We start from the raw sequence: 15,396 nt of genomic DNA, 5'->3' as shown, positions 1-15,396 counted from the left end.
GCAGGGGGAAGGGGCAGAGGGAGAGGAAGAAGTCCCACCCCCCCCAAGCAGGAAGCCTGATGAGGAACCCAATCCCAGGACTGAGATCACGACTTGAGCCAAAGGCAGGTGCTCAACCAACTGAGCCACCCAGGCGCCCCAACACCAAAGTCTTCTATTTTTGCTATGTGGTATTTTCTTAACGCTAATATCCAATAAGCCATTAATTTATAAATTATTACTTCACGATGCTCTCAAATACATCATACACACCTGAATTTAAGTATCTAAAATATCTAAAGACCTGAAAACCACCTAAATGGCTAATAATTGATGAGTGGTGAATAAACTATGGTAACATCTACACGATGAACAGTATACACACATACCAAAAAGCCTTCATACCATCAATCTACCAAAACTACCTACCAAATAAAACTTCTACAGTGCCAAGTTCAACGGTCAATTCTCTTATTCAACCATTTAAGCTGTATTTGATATACCTGATCACTCCTTCCTCTCTGAAATACTTCCTTCCCCCACTGCTCTGGCTTCCCTGATATCATAGTCCTCTGGCTATTATTTTTCAGTGTCTATTTCAGTCTCAATTCTCCTCTGCAAAATTCTAAATACATATCCTGATCTTTACTCTATCTTATTACCCTATCCTCCTCAGTGTTCTTTGTGGGTTCCTCCAACCAGAATTCAAGCTATAAATGATGTCACATTTGCTTCAACGTCTCCCTTGAACTTTAGACTGGAAATTCAACTGCTACTCAACATCTTCTCTTGGATGTTTAATAGGCACCAAATTTAACATACCCCAAACCAAGCCTCCCATCCTCTGAAGATTACCCAAATCTAAGTAAATGGCTTCACCATTCATGTGGTTCCTCTAAGTCAAAAACCTTCAAGTCAGCCTCACTCCTTTTGTCACTTCAAGCCATTAGTAAATCCTATTAATTCTATCTTCAAAATATATCCACGGTCCAACCACTTATTACCACCTCCATCTCTAACAAAGACTACTGCAAAAGCAAGTCTTTTAACTGGTCTCTAGCTTATGCTCTTATTCCTTTCAAATCTATGCTCCAAAAAGCAACCAGAGTAAAACTTTTAAAAAGGAAGTCAGATCATTTCCCTTTTCTGCTCAAAACTATTTCAGAATAGGGGCGCCTGGGTGGCGCAGTCGTTAAGCGTCTGCCTTTGGCTCAGGGCGTGATCCCGGCGTTCTGGGATCGAGCCCCACATCAGGCTCCTCTGCTGGGAGCCTGCTTCTTCCTCTCCACTCCCCCTGCTTGTGTTCCCTCTCTCGCTGGCTGTCTCTATCTCTGTCAACTAAATAAATAAAAAATCTTAAAAAAAAAAAAAAAAAACTATTTCAGAATAAAACCAAAAATCTTTATGACAGTCTACAACACCCCCTTATCATATAGCCACAGTTCACTTTCTGGTCTCATGCTCCTTCCATTCTCCTGTTTGCTCATTCTGACTCAGGAACACCTGCAACCTATCCTCAGTGTTCTTCAGATCGCACCAAATATGCCATACTTTTGCCTCAAGACTTCTGCATTTGCTATTTTCACTGCTTTCATAACTGGTGGCAGGACTGTCTCATTCAAGTCTGCTCCAACGTCACCACCTTAATGAAATGTCCCCCAGGGGCACCTGGTTGGTTCAGTCAGTAGAACATGTCTCTCTTGATTTTGGGATTGAGTTAAAGCCTCACGTTGGACACACAGATTACTTTTTTTTTAAGCTATTTTTTTTTTTAAAGATTTTATTTATTTATTTAACAGAGAGAGACAGCCAGCGAGAGAGGGAACACAGGCAGGGGGAGTGGGAGAGGAAGAAGCAGGCTCCCAGCAGAGGAGCCCGATGTGGGGCTCGATCCCAGGACTCTGGGATCACGCCCTGAGCCGAAGGCAGACGCTCAACGACTGAGCCACCCAGGCGCCCCTGGACACATAGATTACTTAAAAAAAAAATTTTTTTTTAAATAAAAAATAAAAGAAACCCTCCCTGGACAGCCCCTTTACTCAGCTTTAATTTTCTTTATAAGCACTTAACTCTCAAATAATATATATAATTCTTATTTTATAATTTTGTTTATAGAATACAAGCTCCCCAAGGGCAGAATTTTGTTCCTTTATCCTCAGTATCTAAACCCTATGGCCTGGCAAAGGGGGGTAGGCTTTCAATAAATATCTGTTCAAGAAGTAAATTCAGGGGCGCCTGGGTGGCACAGCGGTTAAGCGTCTGCCTTCGGCTCAGGGCGTGATCATGGCGTTATGGGATCGAGCCCCACATCAGGCTCTTCTGCTATGAGCCTGCTTCTTCCTCTCCCACTCCCCCTGCTTGTGTTCCCTCTCTCGCTGGCTGTCTCTATCTCTGTCGAATAAATAAATAAAATCTTAAAAAAAAAAAAAAAAAGAAGTAAATTCAAACATTTAGAAAAATAAAAATGCTCATGATATATTCATTGAAAAATATGGGATACAAAAGAGTTATCCCAAATTTGTGAAAACAAATAAAATATATGCATTAAAAAATCTCAGAAGAGGGGCACCTGGGTGGCTCAGTTGGTTGAATGACCAGCTTGTGATTTTAGCTCAGGTCATCACCTTGTAAGTCGTGGCACAGAGCCCCATGTCAGGCTCCATGCTCAGCAGGGAGTCTGCTTGAAATTATCTTTGTCCCTCTCCTTCTGCCCCTTCCTACAACCCTAAAATACATAAATATATATATATATATATTTAAATCCTAGAAGAAAAACAAAAAATTAAAACCCCTCAAGTGCTATAAACCAACACCCACTGTACTTTCTCTCTTCTTCAGCCCGTTTCCTACATCAGCACTAGAATTCTCTCTAAAATGGATCTGTTACTCCTTTGCCAAAAAGCCACTAATGGAGGTGGTGCCTCAAACCAGTGGGGCAAAGATGGACTTTTAAAGATTTATTTATTTATTTGGGGGGTGGTACAGAGGAAGAGGGAGAGAGCAACTCAAGCAGACTCTCTGCTGAGCGTGGGGCTTGAGCTCATGACCCTAAAATCAGGATCTGAGCTGAAACCAAGAGTCAGACGTCTAACTGAATGCACCACCTGTGTGCCCCAACATGAACTTTTCAATTAATGGTGTCTGGGCAACAGGAAACCACACGGAAAAAAGATTAAAAAAAAGGGAATTCATGCCTCCCACTAGATATCTAGATAAACCTCAAATGGATAAAAGTGTTAGATTAAAACGGTTGATATTTGTGATAACTTTCAAAACAGGAAGAAAAGAAAAAAAAGATCAAATTGAGTATAAAGAAATAGTGTCTCGGTGCATCTGGGTGGCTCAGTTGCTTAAGCGTCCGACTCTTGATCTCAGGGTCAAGAGTTCAAGCCCCACACTGGGCTCCACACTGGGCATGGAGCTTACAAAAGAAAGGGAAGAAAGGGGAGGGAAGTCAATCTCCACAGTTAAAAAAACAAAACACAGAACACCATAAGCAATATGGAAAAAGAATTAGCTGGGGAGAAAGTTTTTAGTAATTTTTTTTAAAAAAGATTTTTATTTCTAGGGGTGCCTGGTAGCTCAGTCAGTTCAGCGTCTGCCTTCGGCTCAGGTCATGATCCTGGAGTCCTGGAATCGAGCTCCGTATTGGGCTCCCCACTCTGAGGGGAGTCTGCATCTCCCTCTCCCTCTGCCAAATAAATAAATAAAATCTTAAAAAAAAAAAAAAAAGACTTTTATTTCTAAGCAATCTCTACACCCAGTGTGGGGCTCGAATTCACAATCCCGAGGTCAAGAACTGCACACTCCACTAAGCCAGCAAGGTGCCCCTTTGGTAACTCTTTTATAGGTAAAGACGTAATCTCCCTACTTGATAAAGAGTTACAAAAAAACAGAAGAAAAGAAAAAAAACAACACCCCAAACCTACAAAAAACAAACAAAAACCCCACCCAACAATCCAACAGAAAATAGGCAAGGGACAGATACTCCATGGCAAAACCCCCTGTAAGTTCTCCTTAAAAAATATGCACAACATGGATGAACCTTGAAAAAATAACTCCAAGCGAAATACGTGAAACACAAAAAAAGCGATGCTTTCCATGATTCCATTTATATGAAATGTCTGGAACAGGCAAATCCACAGACAGAAAGATTAGTGGTTGTCTGGCGCTCTGAGAAATAGAATGTGACTATTAATGGATACAGGGTATCTCTTTGGGACAGTGGTAACAGCTATACAACCTTCTGAATATACTAAAAACTATGGAATTGTACACTTTAAAAGGATGACATTTAGGCTCCACGTGAATTATATCTCAAAAATAAAACAAACTACTTTGAGATACAATTCTTCTATCATACTGGCAAAAATAAAAAGTTGGGGAGGCTTTGGAGAAACACATGTTCTCATACACTGTCGATGGCAGTGGTACAAATCTGATGGCAATTTGGCAATATCTAACAAAATTATAAAAGCACCTATCCTTTGACCTGTAATCTCACTTTGGGGAATAATCACATTATTTCTACAATGGACTCAAACGTCCACTGTCTAGGTAATGGTTAAGTTCACTATGGTCTATCTATACAAATAATGAAGAATGCTCTCCCTATATAGAAAGACATCCAAGGCATTTAATCAGTGAAAACAGCAGGGTATATACGTGTATATTTAGGCATACCTCCTATGTAGGGAAGAAAAAAAAAATAGCAATGTGTTTTTGCTTTTATTTCTATAAAGAAACACAAGGGGGGGGCAATGGGCTGGCTCAGCTGGAAAAGCATGGGTCTCTTGATCTTGGGGTTGTGAGTTCGAGCCCCACACTGGGTGTAGAGATTACTTAAATGAATAAACAAACGTTAAAAAAAAAAAGCCTACAAGGACACACACACACAAAAACTAATAAAAGTACAAGAGGAGAGTAAGGAGGATAGAGTAGGATCAATACTTTTGATTGTATATCTTTTTAATTTTAATTTTTAAAAAAGATGTTATTTATTTATTTGAGAGAAAGAGAGCACGAGCAGTGGGGAGGGGTAGAGAGAGAGAAGCAGACTCCCTGCTGAGCAGGGAGCCTGATGCGGGACTTGATCCCAGGACCCAGGGATCATGACCCGAGGTGAAACCAAGAGTCCGGCTCAAACTGACTGAGCCACCCAGGTGCCCCTATATGACTTTCTATATCGTCTTGCGTTTTTTTTGAACCAAATGAATATACTGGCTTTTAAAAGAAAATACCTTTAAGGCATTCCATGCCCTACAGGATAGTCTGCTTGAGATTTTTTAAAAATCCTTTTGTAAAATTTAAACAAATTTTTCCTCAAAAACTCAGTGATGTGTTCATCTTAATTTGTTTTACTTCAAATTGAAAAATTCATTATTTACATTAATTTACACTACACATTTTCATATATGATTTGTTATTTCCTTTATTAAACCCAATTCCCCTGGGACACCTGGGTGGCTCAGTCACTTAGGCGTCCCACTCATGATTTTGGCCGAGGTCATGATCTCAGGGTTCTGAGATCGAGCCCTATGTTGGGTGCCGTGCTCAGCTAGGAGTGTGCTTGAGATTCCCCCTGCCCTTTTTGGCCCTCTCCCCCCAGTTTTCTCTCTAAAATAAATAAAATCTTAAAAAACAAAAACAAAACTACTTCCCCTGGACACCCTCATGTTTGCTCCTCCCTCGCTTCATTTATGCTTCTCTTCAGAGGTCACCTCCCATTGTGAGGCCTTCTCTGACCACCTACCTATAATAACACCACTCCATCACTTTCTATACTTTCACCCTGCCTTTCTCCTTCACTTATTAACACTACCTAACACATTTTTTATTTGTTAATTTGTTCATTGTAATAGAGCTTTGTTCTCGTATCCCTGGCACTTAGAACAATGAGCAATTCAGCAGGTGTTCAGTAACTATATTCACTGAATGACTTTCAGTGAATCAACGTTCAGTTGATTTCCCTCAACTTTCTTTTTAAGTAATCTCTACTCCCACCGTGGGACTCAGACTTACAACCCTGAGACCAAGAGTTGCATGCTCTACCAAATAAGCCAGCCAGGTGCCCCTCCTCCACTTTAAATTGTCTTTCTACAATTTCCTACCTGGAAAAATTTCATCCTTTAAAATCTAGCTCAAAGATCACTTCAAGTTTCCTTGACCTCCTCAATTAATCTCCCTGCCCCCGAAAGCCCATAATTAATAATTCTTCATTCACCCAATATCAGGACTTACCCTATTAAATCAACATTAGTGATACTGGTTTCTTCTGCTGGAATATGAGTTCCTTGATGTCTAGAAAGTCCATGTTTCTTTAAATTTTTTTGGACACTTAGCTCCTGGTATGTATGCTGCCCAGGACACAAAAAGCACTCAATGAATGTGTGCTATATTAAACAGAAGATCTGAATCAATTTGTACAGAAAATGTAAAACATGTTCACTAATACAATCATATTTCAGGACAGAATACAATGAATGGTATAAAAGTACAAAATGTGAAAATACTCAGAGAAGGGGGCACCTGGGTGGCTCAGTCAGCTATGTGTCCGCCTTTGGCTCAGGTCATGATCCCAAGGTCCTTGGGATGGAGCCCCGTGTCGGGCTCTCTGCGCAGCGGGGAGCCTGCTTCTCCCTCCCCTCTCCCTCTAGCTCCCCCTCCTTGTGCTCTCTCTGTCAAATAAATAAAAAAATCTTTAAAAAAAAATAATAAAACCACAAAAAAACCTCAGAGAAGGGAAAGAGACCAATTCCTATGAATAAAAGGTATAAGCTTCCAATTATATCAGAGAAAATGGTGTGAGTGAGAAGTTGCCTAAGAAGCCTCTTAGACTGAAATATGACGGAGGATGTCTGGGAAGTAGTTGTAGAGAAGGCTGAACAGGGAAGTCAGACCAGTTTGCAGAGGGTCTTAGCATACCAGGGAACCTGAAATATAAGGATGTAAGTAGTGATCAGTAAAGGTACCTCAAATGTGGTTCACAGACCACTTTCATCAGAATTATCCAGAAGGCAATGTTCAAAGTGCTAATTCCCATGTCCTACTAACAACTCCCACTTCCAGGCCCACTGAATTCAGAATCTAACCAATCTTCTATGCATGAACATCTAGGTTGTTTACAGTGGTTTGTTATAATACTCAACTTTGTACACAAACCCACTTACAGACTTAGGATACGTTTCCAAAAAAATTACTGATCAACAGTTGTTAAAGATTGTGAAAAATTTTTCTGTGTGTGTTTACAAGAAAAGGTCAACTTCTTTGCCCACGAGCTCCAAAAATTCTAAGGCTTTTGATCTGTATTACCAAATCACCCCTCCAAAGAGCTGTTCCCTATTTATATTTCCACTATCAGAGTATGAGAATGCTGGTTTCCTCACTCCTTCACCAATGATTTCAACATATTTTTTAAGAAACAAAGTTTGGGTTAATAGGAGTTTAAACTGTAAGAAGTTTTAGACTACCACAATCACTAGGGGAATGCAAATAAAAACACGAGATACTGGGATGCCTATGGCTCAGTTGGTTAAGCGTCTGCCCTCGGCCCAGGTCATGATCCCAGGGTCCTGGGGTGGAGTACATATTAGGCTCCCTGCTCAGTGTCCTCCCTCTGCCTGCCGCTCCCCCTGCTTGTGTTCTCTCTGACAAATAAATAAAATCTTAAAAAAAAAACAAAACGCAACAACCCATAAGATACCACATCACACCCATCAAGATGTCTATTAGAGAACAAGAACAGAACAAGTGCTGACGAAGCTGTGGACAAAGTGAAACCTTTGTTGGGCGTTGCTTTTGGGAATCTAAAATGGTGCAGCTGCTACAGAGAAAACAGCATGGTTACAATCTCCTCAAAATACTAAATATACAATTACCATATGATCCAGCAATTCTCCTTCTGGGTATATACCCAAAGAAACAAAAGTAGGGACTCAAACAGATTCTGTATACCCATGTTTACAGAATTATTCACAAGAGCCAAAAAAGGTAGACGCAACGCAAGTGTCCACTGCCAGATGAATAATCAAAATAGGACATTTTGTTAATATACCATGGAATATTCTTCAGCCTTGAAGGGAAGGAAATTCTGACACATGGATGAACCTTGACAACATTATGCTAAGTGAAAGAAGTCACAAAAGGACAAATATTACATGATTCCACTTATATGAGAGAGCAATAATAAGCGAATTCATAGAAACAGAAAACAAAATGGTGATCGCTAGGAGCTGAGAGGAATGGGGAACTATGTTTAATGGGTACAGTTTCTGTTGGGAAGATCCAGAAGTTCAGGAGATGGCTGCACAACGATGTAAATTTACTTAGTGCCACGGAACTGTACACTTAAAAAAAATTGGTTAAAATGATAAATTTTATGTTAAGTATATTTTACCACAATAAAAACGGATAAAGAAAGTTTTAGACTATGGGGCACCTGAGTGGCTCAGTCAGTTAAGCATCCGCCTTCAGCTCAGGTCATGATCCCAGGGTCCTGGGATGGAGCCCTGCGTGGGGCTCCCTACTTAGTGGGGAGTCTGCTTCTCCCTCTCCCTCCGCCCCTGTTTGTGTTCCCTCTCTAGCTGTCTCTGTCAAATAAATAAATAAAATCTTAAAAAAAAATAAAAGTTTTAGACAAAATTCATTCATGCAATTGGTACTTACCATCAAGAAGCTTGCAATCTAGTAGTTTATAGGAAATTTACAAACACTTTAAGAACTATAGTTGTATTCAAGAGATATTTAATGTACAGTTACATATGCTAAGCAACAGAGGATTAGAGGAAGCTAACTAGAATCATCTGTTAAAGTTTAAACATTTTACAGTGTAGTGACACTATAGGGAAATGCTTTACTTTTCAGTTTATCTGATTCATTTTTTCACTGCAAGTTCTCTACTATTATGTTGGCCACAAAAACAACTGTTAATCCAAAAATATCACTTTCATATATATATCTTTGGAAATGACTCTCTAGTATGCACGTTAAAAAAACTCCCAAGGGTTTCAGATCAACTAAAAAACCGAATAACTTGTCCCTTGTCAATTTTTACTATTACTAAACTATAATAACCAGGAAATTAAAAATTTTCAAGTAGGCAGTGCTATTCTAAATGTTTGCAAATCCAACAACCAAGTCCAAATGGGTCGGACCCAAGTTTTAATGTCCTTCTAATTAAAAAAACAAACATCCCCCAAATCTATCATAGACCAGATTTTAAGATCTTAATTTCTTTTTAAAATAAAAACAAAGTCCAGGATGAACTAAAATTAACTTTCTAGAATAGTCATTCCTAACCTTGAATTTTATGAAACCAAGATGAAGTACACACTGAACTAGGAGCCGAGAGATTCTAACAGGCGCTTCAGGAATAAGTTATTTCTTTCCAATTGTAAAATACATACAGAATATCAGATGATTTCTAAGGTCCCGTCTATTAACATTTGATGAAAATCACCTCAGGCAGAATAAAATTCATAAAAACAACCAACAAATTATGTGGAATGCAGAACTCTAAGGGAGCAGGAAAGAGGTGAAATAAATGCAGTGAAATTAAACAATGATAAGATGTCAAATTGTCACAAAGGCACTTCCCAAACAGTCACACCAGAAAATCTGGTTGAATCAAGCTAAAAGACTTCAATATTGACTCACCATGACTCTCAAGTATGAACTATCTGGGTATCCCAGATCATAAGCTGAGCAACCCACTAAGAATCGTGCGAGTGACTCACGCTCCTCAATGAGACTGCTTTATGTGCAGAGACAAGGAATCAATTAAAGGGTTTACAATGAAGTTTTGTTTAACTGGAATGTTTTAAGTGGAAGTTAATTCTGCATGAGCGATAATAGATGTTTAATAACTAGCTAGTGACAATGTCTAAGCAAAAGCATTACGGCAGCTCACTAGCAAACAGTAATCGATGTATTACAAACATAAAAACTTGTTTCCAAAAGAGCTCTTGGCTATGGACAATATTTGAGAAACACGATATAATTTGTTGAGTCAAATTATAAAACCTAGTGGAGAGAAAGTAGTTTGAAATCTTGACTCTCTTAACCAACAAGGAAACAAAATACATCACTGTGGGTTGAAGTGTCAATTTGTGCTGGCAAAAAGCCACTCTATTTGAATCTAAGAACCTTCAGGAAACCAGCTGGAGAAGTATGAGGAACCTGGATAATGCATTCATTCACATCCTAAGTGGTACTGTCTTCATGTAAAAAAGGACAGTATTGGTACACTTGTCCAAAACAGCCTGAGTTACATCAAATCAACTGTCTGAACGATGGTAAGTCTAGGAGAATGAACATGTCGAAGACAAAATAAAAAATGTGTAACATTTCCAGTATGACTAGGTTTATAACATAAAATCTGCAAAAAAAATACTATAATCTATTGATGGTGAGGGCAGTCTGGTACAACCTCTCTGGGAGGTACTTTTGGTTAATATTTATCAGGAACTTTAAAGTGTTTACATCCTGGGGCACCTGGGTGGCTGTCAGAAGAGCATGCGACTCCTGATCTTGGGGTCGTGGATTCGAGCCCCATGCTGGGTACAGAGATTACTTAAAAAAAAAAAAAAAAAAAAATCTTAGAAAAAAAAAAGGAGGAGAAAATATTAAAGTATTTATATCCTTTGATCAGTAATTTCACATCCAGTAATTTATCTAAAATAAATGCCCAATATAAAACAAATTTTATGCAATTTAGGATATAACCTCATGACAAAATACCACACTATAAATCGTATTTTAGAATAGGGATCCCGGGGTGCCTGGGTGGCTCAGTCGTTAAGCGTCTGCCTTTGGCTCAGGGTGTGATCCCAGCGTTCTGGGATCGAGCCCCACATCAGGCTCCTCCACTGGAAGCCTGCTTCTTCCTCTCCCACTCCCCCTGCTTGTGTTCCCTCTCTCTCGCTGGCTGTCTCTCTCTGTCAAATAAATAAAATCTAAAAAAAAAAAATTAAAAAAAAAAAAAAAAAGAAGAAGAAGAAGAAAAAGAAAAAAGACTAGTGGCCGCCTAGACCTGAAAGGGACGGGGTAGGGGGAAACAGGGAGTGATGGCTAATAAGTAGGGGGTTTCTTTTTGGAGGAATGAAAATATAAAATTAAACTGTGGTGATGGTTACACAACCCTGTTAATATACTGAAATTTTTGAACTGTGCACTTTAAATAGGTTAACTTATGGTGTATGAATTACATCTCATTCAAGCTGTTTAAGACATTTTTTTATAAAGATTTTATTTATTTACTTGACAGAGAGAGAGACAGCCAGCGAGAGCAGGAACACAAACAGGGAGAGTGGGAGAGGAAGAAGCAGGCCTCCAGCGGAGCAGGGAGCCCAATGCAGGGCTCGATCCCAGAACCCTGGGATCACGCCCTGAGCGGAAGGCAGACGCTTAACAACTGAGCCACCCAGGAGCCCCATGTTTAAGACATTTTTTAAATGCCTAGATACCAGTGAGCAAATACAAGTAACCGAAATAGGAAAATGGGGCCTGGAAAACATACCAACCAAAGTGGGGGCTACTGCTTATTAGCTACAGCTATGGGAGTTACCACACACTGTTGTATCTTTTTTTTTTCTTCAAAGATTTATTTATTTATTTGAGAGGGGGAGAGAGAGCATGTGCATGCAAGTGGGGGCAGAGGGAGAAAAATCTTCAAGTAGACTCCCTGCCAAGCAGGGAGGCAGACCTGGGGCTTGATCTCACAACCCATGAGATCCTGACCTGAGCTGAAACCAAGAGTCGGAGGCTCTACCAGCTGAGCCACCCAGGTGCCCCAAGACTTTCATATCTTTTTTTTTTTTTTTTAAGATTTTATTTATTCATTTGACAGGATAGAGACAGCCAGCGAGAGAGGGAACACAAGCAGGGGGAGTGGGAGAGGAAGAAGCAGGCTCACAGCGGAGGAGCCTGATGTGGGGCTCGATCCCATAATGCCGGGATCACGCCCCGAGCCGAAGGCAGACGCCTAACCGCTGTGCCACCCAGGCGCCCCTAAGACTTTCATATCTTTTAAAAGAAGTCTTCGACTTGGATGTTTATGTGAAGTCTGATTTTTTACAATTTTAAAAAATATATTAAATTTATGTATTTTAAAGATTTTATTTGAGAGAGAAAGAGAGAACACGAGCACAAGTGCCGGGGAGACAGAGGGAGAAACAGACTCCCCACCAAGCAGGGAGCCTGATGTGGGGCTCGATCCCAGGACTCTGGGATCATGACCTGAGCCAAAGGCAGAGGCTTAACTGACTGAGCCACCCAGGTGCCCTGATTTTTTTTTTTTAACAAATTTTTGACTGAAGTGGAAAATACCTTCAGAAAGGTGCTTAAATATAAGCATGCAGTTCAATGAATTGTCACAAACTGAATACATCCCTGTAACCAGCACTAAAATCAGGAACAAAACATTACCACTCACCCAGAGCCACAATCACACCCCTTCCTACCCAAGGGAAACCACCATCCTTCCTCTAAAAGTATAAGTTAGTTTAGCCCAGGGATAGTTCTTTGTTGTGAGTCTGTCCTATGCATGGTAGGGTGTTTTGCAGCATCCCTGGTCTCTTCCAGTTGTGGCAACCACAGATGTCTCCAGACATTGCCAAATCCCCCTTGGGGAACAATATTATACCACACTGAGACCCACTGGTTTATCTGTTCTTGAACTTAATATAAATGGAATCATACAAAATGGACTTTCTTGCATCAGAATCACAAAGAATATACTCTTTTGTGTCTGACTTTTGTTCAGCATCTGTTGAGTCACCAATTTTGCTGCATTTAGCTCTAGTCTGTTCATTCTCTTTGCTTTACTATATTGCTGTTGTGTGAATATATCATAACTTATCCATTCTACTGCTGATGGGCATTTGAGTAGTTTCCAGTTTTGAATATTATGAATAATGCTACTATGAACATTCCATATATGTCTTCTGGTGAATATGTGTATGAATTCCTGTTGAATATGCAGAAGCAAATTGTCATGTCAGCTTCCATCGGTTACTACTTTTCCAAAGAGGGATGCTATCAATTTACATTCCTGTCTCCTTTTCTTTCACGTTAGCAACTAACTATAACATACATAAATTATAATATATATTATAAAATATATATTATATATATTTTGCGGGAGGAATGCAGAGGGAGAGACAGAATCTTAAGCAGGCTTCATGCACAGTGCAGAGCCCAATCTCAAAACCCTGAGATCATGACCTGAGCCGAAATCCAGAGTTGGGGACACTTAACTGACTGTGCACCCCAACATTTAAATAATATTAAGCCAGATAATCTACCTGCTGGATAAAGCCCCAATTTGTGACCCGTTTAAAAAGAGTATTTCATTATGTGGGAAAATGCTCCTATGTAGTAAGGAGAGAAAAGCCAGACAAACAAAAATCCTCCAGTAATATCATATACCTGAATGGAAATACACAAACATTGACAATGGCCTTCGAACAATTTCTATTTGCTTTTCAGTATTTTCTACAATAAACATGTAATAAAGGAGTTGGCAAAGCTTTCCTATGCAAAAAAAGCCCTGAGGGAAATTTAACAAGTAGGTCGGGGCACAAATTTCATATTTGCATGCATTCATAAAGACCTAATTAAGTAGTGGATATATCAGAAAAACTATCTCATAAAGCCTTTGATACAGTTACTACACCCCCCTGCATAAAGGGGGTCCAAGACAGAACTTAGGTAAAATTCCACTCCTGAGTAAAACAGAGTCTAGAGGATAATTCGTAATTTGTATGGATATATCAAAAGATAGTATTCTTATTTTTTTACAGTTTTTTAAAAAGTTTATTTAAGCAATCTCTACATTCAACATGGGGCTCGAACTCATGACCCCGAGATCGGGAGTCAGATGCTCTACCAACTGAGCCTGCCAGGTGTCCCGAAGAGTAGTATTCTGACATGATGTCATATACAGCAGCTTATCATCATAATGCTGCTCTTTACATTCCTTTAGAAACTCACTATAAAATGGTCCAGGGGTGGCTGGGTGGCTCAGTCAGTCGGGCAGTCTGGCCTTCAGCAGGGAGTCTGCTTCTCTCTCTCCCTCCAACCCTAACCCCTGCTTGCATACTCTCTCTCTCTCTCATAAATAAAAAAAAAAAAATCTTTTAAAATGGTCCAGAAGCAACACAGAAAATTAACATACCCAATATTCCCTTGAAATATATAGTTGTTGCCACTACTACCTGCTGCTTGTTGAAATGTCTGATACTATTTGGAAAGAGTTACCTTTATTTGAGAAAATGATTATTAAAATAGCCACCAAAAACTTAACCAGTCTCCATTATCTTTTTTAAGATTTTATTTATTTGAGAGAGAGCAAGTGAACGAGCAGGGAGAAGGGCAGAGGGAGAGGAATAATAAGCAGACTCCCCACTCAGTGGGGAGCCCAACTCAGGACTTGATCCTAGGACCCTGATATGGTGACCTGAGCCGTAAGTCACCCGCTTAACCCACTGAGCCACCCAGGCGCCTCCCAGTCTCCATTATAAGTGAGTTCTAGTAAATCTTTACTTGACATGTGAAAATGTTATAAAACTCATACTTTCTGTCCTAATCACTCCACTTCATTTTTTTCTCCTTCATATCAAGGATTCTTCTGTTGGGATAAGAATATGCCCATGAGATTCAGTACAAACTCAAGAGATTTCTCCCGAGAGAAAATACTAAATGTTAACATGCTGAATTATTTAAAACAAAATAATCTATTACTTTAAGGCTTTGAAGATTAGCTAAACTGGAATCTAGTAAGACCATATTCTGAGCATAGATCTCATCTCCATTTTCCTACCTCAAAAAACCATGCTGATAGGTATGTAATTCCAAACCACAAAGGAAAACAAAACAAAACAGTTTCCTGAGGCAAATAAAGTGCAGTAGGAAATTTCTTCTTCTTCTCTTTAAAAATAAGCTCTACACCCAGTGTGGGACTTGAACTCACAACCCCCAAATCAAGGGTCACATGCCCCACTGACTGAGCCACCCACGTACCCCAGGTAGGAAATAAACTTCTATTAAGAGCATTCTGGGGGCGCCTGGGTGGCTCAGTCAGTTAAGTGTCTGCCTTTCGGCTCAGCTCACAAGCCCCACGTGGGACTCCTGGCTCAGTGGGAAGTCTGCTTCTCTGTCTTCCTCTGCCTCCCCCTACTCATGCTCTCTCTGTGTATCTCTCTGTCTCAAATGAATAAAATCTTTTAAAAAAAAGCATTAACGTGTACTGAGGGCTTACTATATGCCAAGCACTCCTTAAAAAAAATGAAAAAACAAAAAAAAAAAAAACACAAAAAACAATGGAAGTTAGACAAAACCATGGATATTTTTTTCTTAATGATCTGAGTAGAGAAGACTTCTAAAATGATAGAAAACCTTGAGGTCAAATGAAAGAAATGA

At 39.7% G+C, this 15,396-nt stretch overlaps 1 protein-coding gene across 7 annotated transcripts in view; it reads right to left on the bottom strand.

Annotated features, from left to right (window-relative positions):
* GJC1 (gap junction protein gamma 1) overlaps positions 1–15,396 on the bottom strand; it is a 37,858-nt gene that overhangs the window by 14,531 nt on the left and 7,931 nt on the right. Inside the window, exon 1 of one of the 7 annotated variants that reach the window (XM_026512649.4) lies at positions 6,220–10,507. The exons of 5 other annotated variants lie outside the window; for them this stretch is intronic. The gene's annotated coding sequence lies outside the window, so the exon portion shown is untranslated. Of the gene's footprint in view, positions 1–6,219; positions 10,508–15,396 lie in introns of those variants that run through there. One more of the 7 variants, XM_057317782.1, reaches the window with a different exon arrangement.

Source organism: Ursus arctos, unplaced genomic scaffold (assembly GCF_023065955.2).
Source record: "Ursus arctos isolate Adak ecotype North America unplaced genomic scaffold, UrsArc2.0 scaffold_24, whole genome shotgun sequence".
Classification (NCBI taxonomy): Eukaryota; Metazoa; Chordata; class Mammalia; order Carnivora; family Ursidae; genus Ursus; species Ursus arctos.
Note: the sequence above shows the minus strand (reverse complement) of the source record. Positions and strands in the feature narration are given on the sequence as shown.